The following is a 12,865-nucleotide window of genomic DNA, read 5'->3' on the forward strand; positions in this document are numbered from 1 at the left end:
TATGAGCGCAGGTCCGCTTCGAGGATGGTCTCCGCGATGAGCTTAGGATATTGATAGCTCCACGAGGAGCGTGGTTTTGCTGCATTGGTAGAAAAGGCTAAGATAGCCGAGGAGGTGAAGCTGAGTGAGCGGCGTAATCGTGAGAAGGATCGACCTGCATTCAAGCGGGATTTCGCACCCTCGAGTTCCATGAATCAAGTGTTAAAAGAGCAAGGATGGAGGAACCGGTTCGAGCAGCCCAAGAATACTTATAGACCGCAGCTTGCGGGGACTGTGGTAGGGTGCATATGGGGAGGCCGAAACGAACTGGAGCATGTTTTTGATGTGGGTCAAAGGAGCATAAGTTCAGAGAGTGTCCTCGGAGGACAGCTCAAGAGCTAGCGGCAGAGCAAAGGGATGTCCAACCACGGCGAGGAGGACCACCACCACAGAGGGGTCGTGTGCAAGGTAGAGGTGGCAATGGTAATGGACGAGGACGTGGGGCACCTGGCAGAGATGTTGGACATGCTAAAGCTCGACAACCGGCATTGGTTTATGCTGCACAACGTCGTGAGGAGGGTGACGCTCCTGATGTTATAACGGGTACGTTCCTCATCCATAACATGCCTTACACTGCTTTGATTGATGTGGGTTCTACCCACTCGTATGTTGCTTGTGATGTATCTGGGGCTTTGGATGTGCTTCCTGAGAAGACTGTGAGTGGGGTATCAGTGATAAGTCCATTGGGACATTCGGTTAAGGTAGATAAAATTTTTAGGGCGATCAAGTTAGTGACACAGGATAAAATCTTCAAGGAGATTTGATGGAGCCGCCATTTCGGATTTTAATCTTATTCGGGAATGGATTGGTTAACTAAGCACAAGGCGACGTTGGATTGTGCCGCAAAGAGGATGGTACTAAGAACTGCCAAGATGAGGAGATAATGGTCACGGGGAACGAAGGGATTATTTATCCAATGTTGTTTTACGCAAGAGCCGAGAAGTTGATCCGGAAAGGTTGTGAGGCGACTTGGCCTTTGTAAGTCAAACGGGACTTGAGGAGATAACGGTGGAGTCGGTTAGGACTATTAAGGAATTTCGTGATGTATTCCCGGATGAACTTCCGGATTACCCCAACGAGAAGTCGAGTTTGGAATCGACTTACTACCGAACAGCCTCCCGTGTCCATTGCGCCTTATCGGATGGCACCAAAGGAGTTGGTAGAATTGAAAGCTCGATTCAAGAGTCATTGGATAGAGGGTTTATAAGACCAAGTGTTTTTCCGTGGGTGCACCTCTGCATCGTCAGAAGAAGAAAGATGGGACTATGCGAATGTGTATTGACTATCGGCAGTTGAATAAGTGACTATCGTGAACAAGTATCCGTTACCAAGAATCGATGATCCGCTCGACCAACTAAAAGGAGCCTCGGTGTTTTCTAAGATCGACCTTCTTGATTGGATATCATCAATTAAGAGTTAAAGAGGGGATATTTATAAGACGGCGTTCGTCAGACTCGACATACGGTCATTACGAAGCTCGGTAATGCCATTTGGGTTGACTAATGCACCGTGAAAGATTCATGGATTTGATGAATCGGTATTCCAACCATACTTGGATTAGTTTGTAGTCATTTTATTGATGATATCTTGGTGTATTCGAAACGGAGAGAAGCATGATGAGCATCTTCGTAGTAGTCTTGCAAGTGTTAAGGGAGAAGCAACTTTATGCAAAGTTTAGTAAGTGCGAGTTTTGGTGAAGGAAGTTACCTTCTTGGGGCATGTTGTGTCTCTGAAGGGATCAAGGTGGACCTCGAAGATTGAAGCCATTTTGGAATGGAAGCCACCAAGTCGATAATGTAAATTCAAGTTTTCTGGGTTGGCGAGTTATTATCGAAAATTGTGGAAGGATTTTCTGTGATGGCAAGACCGTTAATCTAAACTTATAAGGAAGGGAGCACCTTTGTTTGGACAGATAAGCAGAAGAGGCTTTTGAGAAGTTGAAGAAGGTTTTGACTAAGCGCCAGTTTTGATTCACCAGAGTCCGGTAAGGATTTCACGGTGTCTGTGATGCATCACATGTAGGTTTGGGCTGCGTGTTGATGCAAGAGGGTAAAGTGGTCGCTATGCTTCACGACGCCTTAAGCCACATGAGGTGAACTACCCTACGCATGACTTGGAATTGGCAATGTAATCTTTGCACTTAAGATATGGAGGCATTACCGTATGGAGAGAAATGCATCATCTATACGGATCACAAGAGTCTTAAGTACTTGCGACTCAAAAGGAGCTGAATCTTAGGCGTGAAGGTGGATAGAGTTGTTAAAGGACTATGACTGTTCGATTGAGTACCACCTGTAAGGCGAATGCCGTGGTGATGCGCTAAGTCGAAGAGTCAGGGCGGAATTAAAGGCGATGTTTGCTCGCTTAAGTTTGTATGACGATGGGAGTTTGTTGGCGAGTTACTGTGAGACCGACTTGGGTAGAACAGATTAAGAAGCAACAACCGAGGACGAGTCGTTGGTGCTTTCGGTTTCAAAGAAGTTGAGAAGGGGAGAATCGACTTTGGGTTAAATAGTGAGGGAGTTCTTTGTTTTCGAGGAAGAATTTGTATGCCGAAAGACTCGACTTGAGATTGATGATTTTGAAAGAGGCACATAATGGACCTTGTGCTATGCATCCGGAGGGAGTAAGTTGTATCGAGACTTGCGAGAGCAATATTGGTGGCCTAGGCTTAAGCGAAGTGACCGAATTTGTTGGGAGATGTTTGACATGTCCACAAGTGAAGGCCGAGCATCAACTACCTTCGGATTGTTACAATAGGTAAAGATACCACTTTGGAAGTGGGAAAGGGTAACTATGGACTTTGTAAGTGGGTTGCCGTTGACACCTTCTAAGAAGGATTCGGTTTGGGTGATTGTGGATAGACTCACGAAATCTGCTCATTTGATACCTGTCCGAACCAATTACTCACTTCAGAAGTTGGCCAGATTGTATGTGGCGGAAATAGTACGGTTGCATGGTGTGCCAGTATCGATAATTTTAGACCGAGACCCAAGGTTTACATCTCGATTTTGGCAGAATTTGCATGAGGCATTGGGAACGCGATTGGATTTCAGTACGGCTTTTCACCCTCAGTCGGATGGGCGATCGAGAGGGTTATTCAGATTTTAGAGGATATGTTGAGGGTTGTGCTATTGAGTTTAAAGGCACTGGAGGACCATTTGCCCTTAGCGGAGTTCGCGATAACAACAATTATCAAGCAAGTATTCAGATGGCTCCATATGAGGCACTATATGGGCGAAGGTGTCGCCGCCTACTTGTTGGGCGAAATTGGGGAAAGGCAAATACTTGGACCAGAGTTGGTGATGACATCAAGACAAGATTAAGGTAATCAGAAGAGGTTAAAGAGGCGGCGGATCGACAAAAGTCTTATGCCGATCTGAAGCGTAAGGATATTGAATATGCGAGAGAGACATGGTCTTTTGAAAGTTTCGCCTTGGAAGAAGATCTTGAGATTTGGTAAGAAGGGTAAGTTGAGCCCACGGTTTATTGGGCCTTACCGAATCATTGCGGATAGGGCCGGTGGCTTATCAACTAGAGTTACCTCCGAATCGGATCGCATTCACGATGTCTTCCATGTGTCCATGCTAAGGCGATATCGTTCGACCCAACTCATATCGTGCGATTGCGTAAATTGAGTTACAATGGATTTGACCTTTGAAGAGGAACCCGTGCAAATACTTGATCGTGATGTCAAGGTGTTGAGAAGGAGGTCATCCGTTGGTGAAGGTACTTTGGAGGAACCATGGCAAGGAAGAAGCTACTTGGGAGACCAAGAGGCAATGCGTCGTGATACTTCAACTGTTTGGACGGTGTAAATTTCGAGGTCAAATTTCTTTAAGGAGGTAGAGTTGTAACATCCTCGATTTTCGGGTTTTCGCGATTCTTGATATTTTAAGTAAATTTCTAATATTTGGTAGGTGATGATGGAATTCATAATTTGGGTATGTAAATGGGCTTATGGAAGGCCCATGAGTTGGCCAAACCCGGTGGAATTTTTAAATTTTGGACTTAGGAGTTAGGGGTTCGGCTAGGTGCCCTTATATTAAGTTGTAGGTAAAGTGTATCACAAAAGATCCTCCGCAAAGTGGCTAAGTGATGCCACTAGGGAGCTTTAAAGGTGGCGTGTAAGTGTTGGGGAAGACCAGGATCGATTCTGTGTTGGCAAATAGGAGTATTTATTTTTGTGCAGAAGGGTAAGTGTTGGAACCTAAGTGGATTCTCAGAGGAGAGAGTTGGATCAATTCAAATGCATAAATTAAGGAGGGATAAGGGAGAGATTTTAGGGATGTGATATGGAGATAGAGTTGGCCGAATAAGGGAGTTTGGAGAGGGGATTTTCGGCAAGGGGTATTAGGTTAGTAATTTCGGCATTAGGGTCTTAGTTGTGCCGATTTCTTCTTTGGTGTGTAGCCTTTTTCTCTCTTTCTTTTCCAGCCGAATCTACCTCCCTTCTACTCAATTTTCTTCCTTTTTCTTTCTTTCAAATCAGCCCACTATTTCCTTTCATTCACCATTGTTTTCCCTTATCTCTATTTTTGCCAAGTGCCGCAAAAAGCCAAATCGATGAAGATAGGGGTGCCGATTCTTTGTGACCAGCAACCTTTTCTTCCTTTTCAATAGTTGGCGTTCGGTTCCTTTACCTTTTAGACATCCGGATTCAAGAGGAGAAAGACGTGGTAAGTGTTCAAACTCTAAACAATTCCTAGTGTAGCTTTGGCCAAAAGCCAAACTCCAAGTTTAGGAGATGGCGAATATGGGCATAGACTCTATGGGGTCTTCTTTTAATATTTTGGTTTATTTATTAAAGGAGCAGCAAGGTGTAGTGTCGATTTGGAGTAGCTTGGATCACGGAGTAGCTAGGCCTAGTCATCAATCGCGACAAAGGTAAGGTGCTTAAGGCCATTATGGATGGTGGCCGAATGTGTAAGTGTTAATATTGGAAAGTTCTTGATTTGGTTCAATTATTGCGAGCTGATCTATTTAACAATTGATTATAGCGAAATCGCATAGGAGATCTCGTCAAGGAATATCGCAAATCGTGTGTAACGAACCCTTTCATAGCTTAAAGCGATAAAATGTTTAAAGTCAAAATGCCAAATTCGGCATTTCGAGGACTTGTGAGCAATTAACGCTCACTAGTTAGTTAGAATCGATGAGACGGTGATCGAGAACGAGGGAAACGGTAAGAATGTGATTTTGGCATTCTTGGTAAGTTGGGCCTCGAGGGGTCAAGTGGGGCCCATTGGGCTTTCCCCATTTGGGTAAAATTGGTAAAACGGAAATCATTATATGGCATGATAAGACCGTTAAAACCGTTATGGAATATAGGCTAAATAGGCCTAGACGACAAAATTGGCTAAGTAGGGCCCATTAGGGGTTTTAGGCCCAATAACTCGATTTCGCTAAAAACGGGCCAGAATCACTGTTTGCACCCATGAATTGTTATAAATGTTAATGAACATGGAAACCCTAATTTTTGGTAAAATTACAAGATTACCCTTATAATATGAAAATGACCATTATACCCCTAGGGTTTATATGTGAACTTAATGCATGGGATTTTGATAAACATGATATGTATGATATGCACATGACATGTATGATATGCACATGATATGTATGATATGCACATGAGATGTTCATAAATGCATTGGGTTGGGAATTTATATGGATGGAGGAAGTGCAAAAGAGCTTATGCCCCAGTTATTAAAGGGCTTATGCCCCAGTTATTAAAGGGCTTATGCCTCAGTTATTAAAGGGCTTATGCCCCAGTTATCAAAAGGGCTTATGCCCCAGTTATTAAAGGGCTTATGCCCCAGTTATCAAAAGGGCTTATGCCCCAGTTATTAAAGGGCTTATGCCCCAGTTATTAAAGGGCTCATGCCCCAGTTATTAAAAGGGCTTTTGCCCCAGTTATTAAAAGAGGCTAGGCCTCCAGTTATATGATAAAGCAATCTTTGCCGCCAAAGGAGAGTTTGGCGGGGTGGGTCGAGTTAATCCCCACATGGTGTGTTGGTTGGTACATGTGGAGAGTAGCGGATGGTGGGTTGAGTAGCTCCCCAAATGGGTTGCATTCTTTCATTGAAATTATATGTGACATTGAAATGGGCCTAAGGGCCATACCGTTTACAGTAAAGGCTTCGGCCCAGTAATATGAAATATGAAAAGGCTTCGGCCCAGTAATATTGTGACAACCCGAATTAGGGCCTAATCGGAATAGTGGTTTCGTGACCACAAATCCGAGATAGAAATAATTGTTTTATAATTATTTTGGGGTTTATGATATGATTGCATGATTGTGTGAAAATTTCGTGATGAAATTCTATGCCTAAAGTGCTTAAATTGAAAGTAGGGATTAAATCGAATAAGTTGCAAAATTTGCATCCCGAAGTTTTAGTATGAAATTGTTTTGGAATATTAATTAGGAGGTCTTAAATAGCAATTTGACCAATTTTAAGTTCATGGACAAAATTAGGACATGGAATGAATTTTTGAAAGTTTAGTAAGGAGGGCATTTTGGTCATTTGGATATTAAATGAAATAAAATGGGAAAAATAACACAAAATTGATCATCATCCTCCTTAGTTGCTGCCGAATTCTCCTCTCTCCATAGCTAGGGTTTCTTCAATTTTCAAGCTCCATAGTAAGTGATTCCAAGCCCGCTTTTAATGTTCTTTACGCTTTTAGAATCCCTAAGCTCGATTAAGCTTATGCTAGTAATAATTTAACCTAGGGTTCACATTTGGAAAAATACCCATAGGTGAAATTTGTGTATTTTGATGTTTTATGATAGAGTATGAGGTTTTAAATTATGTTAAATAACTTGTGCTACTCGGTTTTAAGTGAAAACGAGTAAAAGCAAGATAATCCAGTAAAATACCTATTGTTCATAACTATATGATAGAGTGAGAATTTGATGTTGTTGTAGAAGAGAAAATGTTCAGCATATCATAAAATATAAGAATAAGGGCTGAAATTAAATTCCCGAGCCTAGGGGCAAAATTGTAATTTTGAAAAGTTAAGGGCAAAATGTAATTTTTCCATGATGTGATTTTTGGATTGAAATAAATAGTATGAGTATTAAATGAGCTAAATGTGTTATTATAGATCAAGAAAGACGCGAATTGATCTCGAATCTGGGAAGGAAAAAGTTTTGGACTAAATTGCAAAATTTCCACATTTTGCACCAAGGTAAGTTTGTATGTAAATATTACAATAATTTCATGTACATTCTTATATTTCAGCCTATTATATAAATATACTAGCTGATGTTAAAATATAAATCGACTATTGGAAGAATGGAAATAAATATAGAGAGAGAGATCCGGTTGAACATTCTGAGAGATCGAATGAAATAGAGGGAGCGTAGCTAGGTCACATGTATGATGCTTGAGTGCACATCATGTGTACAAGAAAGCTACGAGACACCTCAGTAGTAGCTAGGTCACATGTGTGATACGAGATGTATCCCATGTAGACAAGAGAGCTACGTGAAAGATAAATGTAGCTAGGTCGCATGCGTGATTCCAAGTGAAGGACACCATGTAGACAAGAGAGCTACGTGAAAGATAAATGTAGCTAGGTCGCATGCGTGATTCCAAGTGAAGGACACCATGTAGACAAGAGAGCTACGAGACAAATCGGTTGGGTCGCATGAGTGGTACTAAGTGTTCACCATGTGTACAAGAGAGCCGAACTAAACGAAGTATGATGGTGGGGTGTGTGTCTTGAAACCATTAAATATCGAGGATTGATCCAATTGTTCAACGGGATGGTTTTGTGGTGATATTGTGGTTTGGACCTACACTTATGGTGAATGAAATGTAGTGAAAATGATTTGTGGTATATACATATATAAGATAAAATGAGGTTAGCATAAAGAATGTGTGAAAGAGTGAAATTAGCATTAAAACTGTATTTAGATGGTAGCAGTGATGTGATTTTGAAAATCACCAAAAATAGGAGGAATATAATTAGAGGTTGAATGAGATGTGAAATTAAAGTTTAATGAGTCTACTTTCATATAAAAGAAACAGAGCAAGCAAAGGAATTCTATATTTTGAAATATTTACAATTGTATGTGACTTGCTCAGGATGAATACGTGATCCCTGTTCCAACTTTGAAAAATCATTAAAAATTGTACAAAGAAAATTAAGAAATATAGTTTACATGCCTAAATTCCTTATTGAGACTAGTTTTAAATGAAACAGACTTCAGGTTTTTTGAATTGTGTACTGAGAGAAATTCAATTTGTAGTGAACAGAGGTCAGATCAGTCGAGCTGTGTAACAGGGGAAACTTTAACTAATAAACTGTACTAATCGGCTGAACCAAAAATTATAGAAAAAAATTATCAAAAATTTTTATGAGTCTATATTCAGGGAAATTTTACGGATTTGAATTTCGAGTTTTGTAACTCGAGTTATGATTTATTTAGTGAATATGACGCAGCAGAGACAGCTTAAACAAAGTGGAATGAATAGTGAAGTTAAAGTAGATATACTTGAATTGTTGTGTAAACATGTTAGATTTTTTTTTATTAGTATTTACATACTTACTTACTAAGCTATAAGCTTACTTTGTTTCTCTCTTTTGTCTTATAGTGTTCTTCGGCTTGCTCAGGAGTTAAGGATCGTGAAGATCTACCCGCACTATCATACTTTAGGATATTTGAACTAAACGTTTTGAATTATGGCATGTATAGTAGGCTTAATTATTTTGTTACGTGTCATATTTGTCTAGGTTTAAAATATTAGTTACAGTACTCGACCAGCTAATTTGTACAAGCCATTAAAGTTGGCTAATATTGTTCAAGACATATATTATACGATGCACTATCAAATTGGATGACATATTTATATTTCGATTATGTTTAATGGTATGTGTTATGTTCTGGTAATACCTTGTATCTGCTCCGGCTGACGGTAACGGTAAGGGTGTTACATTTAGTGGTATCGAGCTATGGTTTAGTCGGTTCTCGGACTAATAAAGTGTGTGTAAAAGTCTAGCTATACATGCCATAAAAATATTGTGATAGTGTGGTGACTCCTGATTATTCTAAACTGTGTTTTGCTTTAATATAGTAATGGATCCTGAAGGAACTGCGGCTGATGATGCTGCTAGTAATGTGCCGGCTCCCGCACAAGGGACCGCGCCAGTGGAAAGTAGACCTGAGACATTGAGACAAAGAGATGAGGCTCGGGATGCCTTTCTCCAAATGATGAACAATTGGTATACTGAATTTATTCGAGCAAATCCAAATGCTCAACCTCCTCCACCCCTCCTATACCTCGACGATTCCTGTAGAGCTCAAGGTATAGATTTGGTAAGAATGAACAAGCCTCCGGTTGACAAGATTCAAAACAAGGGGTCAAGAGTTTAGAGCAAAGGTCGATGATGATCCCGAGAAAGCGGAATTCGCTTGAAAATTCTACCCGTATTTGATGAGCTCTCATGTACACCCGAGGAATGCTTAAAGTGTGTCAGATCACTTTTGAGAGATTCGCTTACCACGGTGGAAGACTTTGGTTGCAGTGGTGCCAAAAGAAAAAGTTACTTGGGATTTCTTCCAAGAAGAATTTAGAAAGAAATACATAAGTCAGCGATTTATTGATCAAAAACGGAAGGAGTTCCTTGAATTGAAGCAGGGAAAATGTCTCAGCAGTGAGTATGAACGCCGAATTTGTAAGACTCAAAGAAGTATGCCTGTGAATGTGTGTCCACCGAGGCCATTATGTGTAGAAGATTTGAAGATAGGCTGAATGAGGACATTAAAGTGCTTGTAGGAATTTTGGAGTTGAAAGAATTTGTAGTATTGGTTGATCGAGCTCTTAAAGCCGAAGAATTGAACAAAGAAAGAAGAAAAGCTACTATTGAGGCTCGAGATGTTAGAAAAAGACAGATAAGCAAGCCATTTCAATCTCAACCTAAGAGGTCCAAAGAGACAAACCCTCGAATGACAGTTTCAATTGGGGATTCACACAGAGATCGTGGTAGAGCATATTCGGGTCTAAAGCTCAAGCTACTTGGTGGCAAGTGTGGGTAATGTGCGACCTAGAAAGCCCGAGTGTCAAGAATGTGGCGTGCAACATTATGGTGAGTGTTGGGGACCGAGCGAGCTTGTTTCAGTGATGATTCTCATGAGCATTTTATTAGAGATTGTCCGGAGAAAGTTAAAGAAGAAAGATTTCAGAGTGCTAGATGAATACCACCGCTAGTAGAGGTAGACCACCGAGAAATACCGGAGGTGGGACTAGTAGTAAACTGTGATGAAAGATTTAACGGCAAGATCGTGGCTAGAGCACTGCTAGAGCTTATGCTATACGTGCTCGAGAAGATGCATCATCTCCGATGTTATTATCGGTACATTTTCTCTCTATGATACTATTGTTATTGCATTGATTGATCCCGGTCCACTCATTCCTATATTTGCATGAATTTAGTATCCAATAAAAGTTGCTGTTGAATTTATCGAGTTTACGATTAAAGTGTCGAACCCCTTAGGCCAATATGTGCTAGTTGACAAGGTTTACAAGAATTGCCCATTAATGATTCAAGGTCACTGCTTTTCGCCAACTTGATGTCATACCATTTGGTGAGTTTGACGTTATCTTGGGAATGGACCGTTAACATTGTATGATGCTAAGGTAGATTGTAAACAAAAGACACTAGAGTTGAAATGTGAAAATGGAGAAATTTTGTGGGTTGAAACAGATGAATCAAATAAATTGCCTATGGTGATTTCGCACATGTCCGCACGTAAATACATGAGAAAAGGTGTGAAGCTTATCCGCTTATGTAATGAATATTGAGTTGCCTCAACTGAAATTTGAATCAAGATCGATAGTCCGTGAGTTTCGGATGTATTTCCGAGGAATTGCCCGGGTTGCCTCCGAACAGAGAGATAGATTTTGCCATTGATTTGTTGCTGCATCGCACCGATCTCGATTGCTCCATATAGAATGGCTCACTGAATTAAAAGAATTGAAGGCTCGATTGCAGTGAGTTAATGACAAGGGATTTGTGAGACCGAGTTTCTCTCCTGGGTGCTCTGTATTATTCAGAAGAAGAAAGATGGTTCAATGAGACTTTGCATTGATTACCGTCGCCTTAATAAGGTGACTATAAAGAACAAGTACCCGCTGTTTAGGATTGATGATTTATTCGATCGCTTAAAGGGGGCCACAGTGTTTTCAAAGATTGATTTGAGGTCCGGTTACTACCACCGAGAGTTAAGGAGTCGATGTGCGAAAACCGCCTTTAGGACAAGGTATGGACATTATGAGTTTCTTGTGATGCCTTTCGCTTAACAAATGCTCCAAATATATTTATGGACTTAATGAATCGGATCTTCCGACCATATTTGGATAAGTTTGTAGTAGTGTTTATAGATGACATTTTAATTTATTCTCGAGATGAGTCTAACATGCCGAACACTTGAGAACTATATTGCGATCTTGAGAGAAAAGAAACTGCTTTTCCAAGTTTAGTAAAAGTGAGTTCGCTTCGTGAAGTCGGATTTTGGGGCATATAGTCTCGGTGATGGTATTCGGTGGATCCAAGCAAGATTTCTGCGATCGTTGATTGAAACCGCCCAAGAATGTATCCGAGGTTAGAAGCTTTTAGGCTTAGCCGGTATTATAGACGCTTTTGTTGAAGGATTTTCGATGATTGCCTCTCCTATGACTAAGTTGTTGCAAAAGAATGTTAAGTTTGAATGGACTGATAAATGTCAACAAAGTTTTGAAAAATTGAAAGCACGATTGATGAAGCACCAATTTTTGTACAGCCCGAGTCGAAAGGAGATCGTAATTTATAGTGATGCATCATTGATGTGCCTTGGATGTGTGTTGATGCAAGAGGGTAAAGTGGTAGCTTATGCTTCGAGACGCTTAAAATCGCATGAGAAGAACTATCCTACACATGATTTGGAACGGTCATTGTTTTTTTGCCTTGAAGATTTGGCGACATTATTTGTACGGTGAAAAATGCCGAATTTTACCGATCACAAAAGTTTGAAGTACTTGATGAATCAAAAGGATCTGAATCATGACAAATAAGATGGCTTGAATTATTAAAGGATTATGATTTAGTGATTGATTATCATCCGGAAAAGCAAATGAAGTTGCTTGACGCCTTGAGCGAAAAAATTTCTTTTTACTTTGAGAGCCATGAACACGGGTTAGCATTGTCCGATGATGGGTCAATCTTAGCGAGATGAGAGCTAAACCGTTATTTCTCCAGCTTGATTTGTGATGCTCAAAAGAATGATAGTGAGTTGCGGATCAAGAGAACTCAATGCGAATCGAGTTACGACTCGATTTTGAGTTGGACCAGATGACTGCTTAATGTTTCGAGACGGGATATGTGTGCCGAAAAACGATAAATTGATTCGTAAAATATTACATGAGGCGCACAATGGCTGTTTATCGCTCATCCCGGTAGCACAAAATGTATAATGATTTAAAGAAGTCAGATTGGTGGTGTATGAAAAGGACATTTCAATTTGTAACCAAGTGTTTGATCTGTCAACAAGTAAAAGTTTGAACATCAAGTGCCTTCGTGATTACTTCAATCGGTAATGGTGCCCGAGTGGAAATGGGACAAGATTACCATGGATTTTGTAACCGGTTTGCCTTTAACTCCTAAAAAGAAGGATGCTGTTTGGGTAGTGGTTGATAGATTAACAAAGTCAGCCCACTTTATACCAAGACGCACTGATTACTCACTTGATAAATTAGCCAATTATATATTGCTGAAATTGTGAAGTTGCACTGAGTACCTATGTCTATAATATCGAGATAGAGATCCAAGATTTACCTCG

At 40.5% G+C, this 12,865-nt stretch overlaps 1 long non-coding RNA gene across 1 annotated transcript; it reads left to right on the forward strand.

Moving 5' to 3' along the window:
• Positions 1-7,177: 7,177 nt before the first annotated feature.
• Positions 7,178-8,911, forward strand: LOC128296446 (uncharacterized). Its single transcript, XR_008287063.1, has 2 exons — positions 7,178-7,233; positions 8,646-8,911. It is a non-coding gene; the product is annotated as an uncharacterized LOC128296446 (long non-coding RNA).
• The last annotated feature ends 3,954 nt before the right edge of the window (positions 8,912-12,865 follow it).

The sequence above is a fragment of the Gossypium arboreum genome, chromosome 8 (genome assembly GCF_025698485.1).
Source record: "Gossypium arboreum isolate Shixiya-1 chromosome 8, ASM2569848v2, whole genome shotgun sequence".
Lineage (NCBI taxonomy): Eukaryota > Viridiplantae > Streptophyta > Magnoliopsida > Malvales > Malvaceae > Gossypium > Gossypium arboreum.